Here is a 9,707-nt window from a genome sequence, read left to right as displayed (position 1 = left end):
TAACCTATACAGATCCTTCAACACAAGCCTTTTAAAGGTGGTAATTTCTGGAACAACATTAAGAGGTATAAAGGTGGACTTGGTTCTAATTGTTGAAGACTGGTTACTATTAGGAACTTGTCTAGTAAGTTTAAACAAATCAACTTCAGTACAAAAGGCATTATATTTGGCAACAGGTACAAAAGTTAATCTTTTATTCAAAACATCATTCTGCACTGGTGTCAAAACCTTATTAGATAAAGCAAACACTATGTTTTGCAATTTCTGTGTTGACCCCTCTGAAAATCCAGTTGATACCAGTCAGGTTGTCTTGAGTGTTTTTGCAGTCCCATTGCCCTTCTTGGCACTTGTGCCTCCTCACTCATTGAACTCATAGAGTCAGCCTCAGAACTGGAGAAAGTTTCTGGGTCCCAGGTGACATCTTTTGTTTAAATCTAGGGTGTTTTTGACATAGTCATGGGTACTGATAAAGCTGTTCTGACCAAGCAGTAATATCAGGGCTCTCTCAGCCTCACCCACTTCATAGGGTGTCTGTTGTGGGGAGAGGAAAGGGAAGGTGACTGGAAGCCGCTTTGAGAATCCTTCGTGTAGAGAAAAGCGGCATATAAGAACCAACTCTTCTTTTTAAAGTTTGTTTTTGCCTCTAAAGACATTTTATCCTTCTTTTGCATATTAAATGCCAACATTTTAGATTTCTGATTATTTATTTTAAGCCCTGATACTAAGCTAAACTTTGGAAATGTTGTCAAAACTTTTGGGGAAGATGATATTGGATCTTCTAATAACATGATGATATTGGATCTTCTAATAACAGAATATAATCAGAAAAAGCCCTAATTTTAAATTCTTCTCCCTTAATTTTTATCTCCTTAACCTCATTATCGTCCCTTATTTTGTTCATTAATATTTCCAAAACCAAAATAAATAATAATGGTGAAAGAGGGCATCCCTGACGTGTACCTTTTGGTAAATGACATATCTGTGAAAACTGTCCATTAATCTTAAAATTTGTTACTTGTTCCGAATATATCGCTCTTATACCTTTCATAAATTTCTCTCCTAATCCCATTTTTCTAAGCATTTCTGCATAAACTTCCAATTAACATTGTCAAACACCTTCTTATATCTAAGAAATTTAAGGCTGCTGGTTTATCTATATGTAAATTCAAATATTTTATCACATTTATCACAATTCTTATATTATCTTTAATTTGTCTTTTAGGAAGAAAACCTGATTGTTCTTTCTTAATATGGTCTTTTAAAACATTTTTCAACCTTTGTGCCAATATAATCATTATTTAACAAAGCAATAGGTCTGTAGCTTTTAACATCCAATACCTCCTGTTCCTCTTTGGGAATTAGAGTTATATATGACGGTTTCCATGAACCAGGGACTTCCATTCCTTCCAATATGTCATTCATAGTTATCTGCACAAGCAGTAGTAACTCATCTATACATGTTTTATAAAAAATATTTAAGATCCCGTCAGGTCCAGGAACTTTATTCAATTTACTTCTTCTTACACTCTCTCATTTACTGTAATAGGTCAATTTAAAAGTAATCTTTGATCATCTGTAATAGACATTACATTATGTTGACTTAAATAGCCTTCAATTATTTTTTCATCTATTTTCTGATCCCTATACAAATTTGAAAAAAAATTGTACAAAACTTTCTTGAATATTTTTCTTTCCTGTTAAAACTGCTTGTCCATCTTTTAGTTTTCTTCTTCTTTTTGCTTTTTCTTGTCTCAGTTTATTAGTTAGCCATCTACTTTGTTTGTTAGCAAATTTGAAGTTATTTCTTTTAATACATTTCGTTTTCCCCTCCATATCAGAAACCATTAACATAGAGAATTGCCATTGAAAATCTTTCTGATTTTGCCTTAACTCATCATTAAATGGATCTGCTTTAATTTCTTTTTCAATTGTTCTCAGTTCACCTGATAATTTATTCTCCTTTTCTTGCTGTTTTATTTTTAATCTTGCACTCAATTGTATAAAAATACCCCTCATAAATGCCTTAGCAGTGTCCAATACAATGTAGTTCTTAACTCCATTATTTAAATTAAATTTGAAAAATTCTTTTATTTGCTTTTTACATTGTTCTGCCATAACTTTGTTTTTAAATATTGCTTTGCTTACTCTCCACATCCTCCTCCCACTGTTCATATTTTTGTGTACCATTTATACAGCATTATGATATGAGAATACTTTAGGCTCAATATCTAATTTTAGCGTTTTCAAAACAAAATCTCCTGAAACTCAGATCATATCAATTCTAGAGAACGACTTATGTCTATCAGAATAAAAGGTATAACCTTTTGAATTCCCATTTTTCAATCTCCATATATCCATCAGATTCAAATCTTCTGTCATATCAAAGAAAGGCTTAGGAAGCTTTCCTTTTGTATTCTTAACCAATTTACTTACTTTTTAAAAATCTAGTTCTAAGTTTACAACCCCATTGAAATATCCCATTAAACACCAACTTTCATATTCCAAAGATGAATTTTTTTAGTTAAATCATAGTAAAATTTCTGCTTTCTCTCATTTGGTGCATATATTGCTAACATCATATTGTTGCCTAGACAGCTAATTTCCACCCCTAAATATCTTCCTCTGTCATCATTGATAATTTTTTGTGGAGATAATAACAGATTAATATGCATCACAATGCCATTCCTTTAGACATTATTTGAAGCTATAAATTCATTACCCAATGATTTATTAATTAGAAAATTACTATTATTTTCCTAATATGTGTGTCTAACAAACAACCTACATCTATCTTTTGGTTCTCTAAGTAATGAAAAACTTTTTTCTTATCTGTGGTTTATTTAAACCATTAATGTTCCAAGACCAAATTTTATAACTCATCTTTAAACGTCCCGCAGTGCCGCGGGTGCCATGGACTAAATAAAAGAGTAAGGGGTGGTGGGGAGAAGTTAGGGCGGGACCGGTCCGGGATAAAAACTCGGAGGGGTCCAATCAGGAGCCGCAAAGCGGCTCCTGATTGGGCCCCTCCGAGTGCCACTCCCAGGAGGAAAGCTATGGCAAATTTGTAATTTCTTTTAATTTCTTTGCTGCAGTCCCCATCTGCAGTGATCTTGGAGCCCAGGAAAATAAAATCTGTCACTATCTCCATTTCTTCCCCATCTATTTGCCAGGAATTGGGAGGGCCAGATGCCATGATCTTTGTTTTCTTGATGTTGAGTTTCAAGCCAACTTTTGCACTCTCCTCCTTCACCTGCATCAACAGGCTCTTTAGTTCCTCTTCACTTTCTGCCATTAGAGTTGTATAATCTGCATATCTGAGGTTGTTGATATTTCTCCCAGCAATCTTGATCCCAATTTGTGACTCCTCTAATCCTGCCTTTCTCATGATGTCCTCCGCATACAAGTTAAATAGGTAAGGCGACAGTATACAGCCTCGCCGAACTCCTTTCTCAATTTTGAACCAATCAGTGATTCCATGTTCAGTTCTCACTGTTGCTTCTTGACCTGAATATAAGTTTCTCAAGAGACAAATAAGATGCTCTGGTATTCCCATCTCTTTAGGAACTTGCCACAATTTGTTGTGTTCCACACAATCAAAGGCTTTAGCATAGTCAATGAAGCATAAGTAGATATTCTTCTGGAACTCCCTAGCTTTTTCCATGATCCAGCGTATGTTGGCAATTTGATCTCTAGTTCCGCTGCCTCTTTGAAATCCTGCCTGTACTTCTGGAAGTTCTCAGTCCACATATTGCTGGATCCTAGCTTGTAAAATTTTGAGCATAACTTTGAGAAATGAGTGCAATGGTGCGGTAGTTTGAACATTCTTTGGCATTGCCCTTCTTTGGGATTGGAATGTAAACTGACCTTTTCCATTCCTGTGGCCATTGTTGAGTTTTCCAAATTTGCTGGCATATTGAGTGTAGCACTTTTACTGTATCGTCTTTTAAGGTTTTGAATATTTCAGCTGGAATGCTGTCACCACCACTAGCTTTATTGTTACTCAGACTTCCTAAGGCCCATTTGACTTCACATTTTAGGATGTCTGGCTCCAGGTCAGTAACTACCCCATTGTGATTATCAGGGATGTTAAGCTCGCTCTTGTATAGTTCTTCTGTATAATTTTGCCACCTTTTAAAATATCTTCTGCTTCTGCGAGGTTCCTACTATTTTGGTCCCTTATCATACCCATCTTTGCATGAAACGTTCTCTTCATATCTCCAATTTTCTTGAAAAGTTCTCTGGTCCTCCCCATTCTATTGTTTTCATCTATTTGTTTGCATTCGTGTGTATCTTTCTCTTTCTCCCTTGCCTTTCACTTCCCTTCTCTCCTTAGCTATTTGTAAAGCTTCCTCAGACAGCCATTTTGATTTCTTGCATTTCTTTTTATTTGGGATGGTTTTAGTTGCTACCTCTTGTACAATGTTGCGAACCTCCGTCCATAGTTCTTCAGGCACTCGGTCTATCAGATCTAATTCCTTAAATCTATTTGTCACCTCTACTGTATATTCATCGGGGATATGATTTAGTTCTTACCTGAGTGGCCTAGTGCTTTTCCCTACTTTCTTCAATTTAAGCCTAAATTTTGCAACAAGAAGCTGATGATCTGAACCACAATCAGCTCCTGGTCTTGTTTTTACTGACTGTATAGAACTTCTTCATCCTTGGCTGCAGAGCACATAGTCAATCTGATTTCTGTGTTGACCGTCTGGTGATGTCCATGATGTCTCTTGGGTTGTTTGAAAAGAGTGTTTGCTATGACCAATGTATTCTCTTGATAAAATTCTACCAGCCTGTGCCCTGCTTCATTTTGTACTCCAAGGCCAAACTTGCCTGTTATCCTGGTTATCCTTTGGTACCCTACTTTAGCATTCCAATCTCCCATGATGATAAGCACATCATTTTTTGGTGTTGCTTCTAGAAGGTGTTGTAGGGTTTCATAGAACTGGTCAACTTCATCCTCTTCAGCAGCAGTGGTTGGGGCATAGCCTTAGATTACTGTGATGTTGAATGGTTTGCCTTGGATTCGAACTGAGATCATTCTGTCATTTTGGGGATTGTATCCCAAGGCTGCTTTTCCTACTCTCTTATTGATTATGAAGGCTACTCCATTTCTTCTGCGAGATTCTTGTCCACAGTAGTATACCTGATGGTCATTGAATTAAGTTCACCCATTCCTGTCCATTTTAGTTCACTGATTCCTAAAATGTCAATGTTCAGTCTTGTCATCTCTTGTTTAACTACGTCCAGCTTGCTTTGATTCATGGATCAACTGTCATGTCCAACTGTAAATTGCCTTAGAACCCTGACAGAACTGGCAGGAGGCTGGTGAATGTGCTTTCTCCCCCTCCCTTCAGGCCTGCTGTGAAGAAGCCTCTGACAGCCCCTGACTGAGAGGGGGAGGCGTTTCCGAGAGCAACGCAGGGGAGTCTAAGGGCATGGGGTGGGCATTCCTTTTGAGGGGGGAGCTTTCCCCTTCTGCCAAACAGCTGGCTGACTGGGAGGCCACAGAATAGCCCCTTCTCACTTAAAATACTGTTGTGGCCGGCCATGCTGCTGGAGGGAAGAAACAGCGAAGCAACTCTGCATATTTGAAACCTCCCACAGAGGGTTGTTGTGCAGGTGAAACTGGAACCTGTTGCAGAGGTTCTTTTGCCTCCTGTTTCATCTGCACAACTACCCTGTGCAGTAGGCCTCAAGAGTTTCAACTCCAGAACAACCTGTGTGGGAGACCTTAAATGTTTCTTCTCAACTGTGTCCAAACTCCATAGGAGCCCTTTCTGCTTGGGAGCCCTCTCTGCAGATGAACTGTAATTCCAGGAGTTCTCCAGGCCCCACCTGGAGGTTGGCTACCCCTGGTTTGGAGATATTCCTGAAGGTTTGGAGGAAGGCCTTAAGATCGTACAATGCCTCAGAGTCTGGCCTCCAAAGTAGCCATTTTTGCCTGCAGAGCTGATCATTATAATCTAGAGATGAGCAGCAATCTAGAGACGATGGTAGAGGCTCACAGACTGTGGTTGGGGTGGAGTGGTTGCGGCTGTGTCCCTCCTGGGTTATGGGCTTTGGCCAGCCCTTACCAGCAACTGTTTGTATTTTGGGGTGCAGAGAGACAGACAGACAGACAGACAGACAGACAGACAGACAGACAGACCAATATCAATCCTACAAGTCTGGAAAGTTCAGGAAGATCTAAATAAAGACTATTTACAGCCTGAAACTGTAAATAGTGAACAAATAAATGGCTGGAGAGACATGGGAACTAAAGTGACTTTTTTCAAGCTTGGCCTGGTAAATAAAAACACCTATGAACTCAAAGACATAAGTGGCCCAGAATTTAAAGTGTAGTTAGTTTTACAGGAATGTAGACAGTGCGACTTTGGGGAATACTAGGTGATCCACTTTTATTAGGTAATGACTTGGCCTTGCAGACAACAACAGGGATGGCAGTTGCCAGCGGTAGGTCTCAGGCTTCAGAAAGGCAGACATCACCAGCTAAGCAACCAAGTGGATTCTGGGGCCACATGCATTCCTTTTGAAGGGATGCATGTGAGGGGAGAGTGCTTTCCCTTCAGCCTAACTGCCTAGAGCTGTACTTCCAGGGGATTCTCGAACCCCACCTGGAGGCTGGCATCCCTAAACCTCAGGGTGATAAAATGCTACACAGTCCCCCCTCCAAAGTAGCCATTTTTGCCTGCAGAGATGGTCTGTATATTCTTGAGATGAGCAGCAATTCCAGGCTTCACCTGGAGGTTGGCTGTCCCTGGTCTGAACATATTCCTTGAAGTTTTAAAGTGGGGCCTCAAAAGTGTGTGATGCCCCCCAGCTACCTAGCACCTCCTGACCAATTTTAGGTCAACAAAACATTGCAGATGTTTGGTTGCAAGATTGATGTAGATTCACACTACCTAGGTGTGCATAAACCTGACTAAGGTCAAGACTGCTGTGCACAGAGGGACCTCCTCTTAGGGTTGCCATCTTCCAAGTGAGGCTATTTACCTCACCACCCTCACTGAGAGTCTGCTATGGGGAGAGGAAAGGAAGGTGATTGGAAACTGCTTTGAACAGCTGAAGCCTGCTGGGTTACTGCAGCCCATTCCCAGTTCTCTCAGACCTCTCACAGCCCCACATCCCTCACAGGTTGTCTATTTTGGAGATATTATTATTATTATTATTATTATTATTATTATTATTATTATTATTATTAATATCCCATCTCCCCCCAGAGGCTCGAGGCATGTCACATAAAAACCAATCTCCTAAAACAATAAAAGCACAAGAAAACATGATACAATCAATACAAAATGTAAGACGAGAATGGCGGCAAAATTCAATATAACTAACCCAATTCCACACCCACTAAGAAGGGAAAGGGAGGGGGCAGATGACAGACATGTGTGAGGGGGGCTAGATCTTCTTGCTGCCCGGCCTTAACCGAAAGCCTGGTGGAAGAGCTCCGTCTTGCAGGCTCTGCAGAATGATGGCAATTCCCGCAAGGCCCGCAGCTCTTGCAGGAGCTCATTCCACCACGTTGGGGCCAGAACCGAAAAAGCCCTGGCTCTAGTCGAGGCCAGGCGAGCTTCCTCCAGACCGGGAATGACCAATAGGTTAGCCCCCACAGAGCGTAAGGCCCTGCGGGGGGCATAGGGCGATAGGCAGTCCCTCATATACACTGGGCCCAGACCACAGATGGCTTTGAAGGTCAAAACCAAAACCTTGAACCTGATCCGGACAATAACCGGTAGCCAATGAAGCTGCCTCAGCACTGGCTGGATATGTGCCTTCCAAGGTGTAGCCATGAGGACCCTAGCAGCCGCATTTTGGACCAGTTGCAGTTTCTGGCTCAAGCACAAAGGCAGACCAATGTAGAGTGAGTTACAGAAATCTAATCTGGAGGTGACCTCCATGGATCACTGTGGCCAAGTGTTCAGAGGACAGATAGGGCACTAGTAGCTGAGCCTGGCAGAGATGGAAAAATGCCTGTCCAGCTACCTGTTTGACCTGTGCCTCGAGTGTTAGTCAGGCATTCATGGTCACCCCCAGGTTTTTGGCCTGAGATGTGATCTTAAGTTGCATCCCGGCCAGAGAGGGCAAGCACGCTTCCTGGTCTGCTCCCCTACGGCCCAACCACAGGACCTCCATCTTGGAGGGGTTGAGTTTCAGGCGACTCTGCTTGAGCCATTCAGCCACTGCTTCCAAACATCTGGTGAATGGTTCCGGGGATGAGTCCGGGCGGCCATCCATGAGGAGAAAGAGCTGAGTGTCATCAGCATAGTAATGGCAGCCCAGCCCATAACTCCGCACCAGTTGAGCCAGAGGGCACATAAAGATGATGAATAATGTGGGAGAGAGAACCGAGCCCTGTGGGACCCCACAAGGGAGCCGGTAAGGGGCTGATAATTCATCTCCCACAGCTACACTCTGTGTCCGGTTTTGGAGGAAGGAGCGTATCCAGCGCAAGGCTGTACCCCTTATCCCCGTACCTGCGAGACGGCTTGCTAGCAGCTCGTGATCGACCACGTCAAACGTGGCCAACCACTTTGGATAGCAAGAACCGCCTGAAGCCATCAAATGTTGCCTCCAAAGGCGGCCAACGGGACTCCAGTTCATTAACTGTATTAACCGTGGTGGGAAGGGAGTGGCGGAACAACAAGACTTTATCCACAGAATGGCTCACAAATGCCTCACAGCTGATGGTCAATTTCCTACTATTGTGGTGCCCTTCTTCCAGGGTGGTAAGAAATCTAACAACCCTAAATAGTCGAGCTGGGCGAGAGCTAGCGGATGCAATTTCCGTGGCAAAGAAGTCACGTTTAGCCGCTTTCACTGCCATCTCATACGCCCTCATAAGCGCGTGATGAGATGTTCTTGTAGCCTCGTCATCCTTCCGCCACTCTCGCTCTAGTCTTCTCAATTCCTTCTTCTTCTCCCGGAGCTCCCCGGTATACCAGGGTGCCCATTTGAGTGGAGGGCAGAGAGGACATCGAGGAGCAATTTTGTCTATGGTGACCGACAGGCGGGACTGCCAGTCCTCCACCATGGCAGCCAATGAGATGCCGGGAGGTTTCAGGTCCCGCAGAGCATTCTGGAAACCAATTGGATCCATAAGTCTCCTTGGGTGGGAAAAGCTGTTTGTAAATCACTTTGAGACTCCTTTGGGTAGTAAACAACACGGTACAAAAATCCAACTCTTCTTCTAAGGAGCAACCGTGAAAGAAGCATTTGGGCACATAACATTTTATCAACAGTGAAAGAATGGAGACCAAAGAAGCAGGTTGGACACCTGTGTACTGTGACTACCCCATGTGTATTAGAGCAGGGTGACAAGAAGGGAAATGATGTTGAATGCAGAACTGGGAGGAATTGGTTGCCATGTAATCTCCCCCTAAGAAGAGTCTCCAGTCTGATTTTCCCTTCACGTATCTGAAGACATGGCTCTGGAAAGCTCATCTGTAACCACTATGCCACAATTCCCAAAGGTCAGTCCTCTCCCACACTCAACAAACATTCCACACCACAGGTTCTTGCCACCCATATCTCCACACCCATGCGCTCATTTGTCTCCACACCACCACAACTTCCCACACAACACACACATTCAACCCCATGCCCTTACAGACTGGACAACTCATCCCCTTTCTCTTCCTACTGCCAAGCTCTAGTGCCCATTGTATTCCTGGATACAATGAGCTTTGCTTCTAGTACCATTAATA

This window comes from Paroedura picta, chromosome 5 (genome assembly GCF_049243985.1).
Source record: "Paroedura picta isolate Pp20150507F chromosome 5, Ppicta_v3.0, whole genome shotgun sequence".
In the NCBI taxonomy this organism is placed as follows: Eukaryota; Metazoa; Chordata; class Lepidosauria; order Squamata; family Gekkonidae; genus Paroedura; species Paroedura picta.
The sequence above is the reverse complement of the archived record's forward strand: the minus strand, read 5'-3'. Positions refer to the sequence as shown.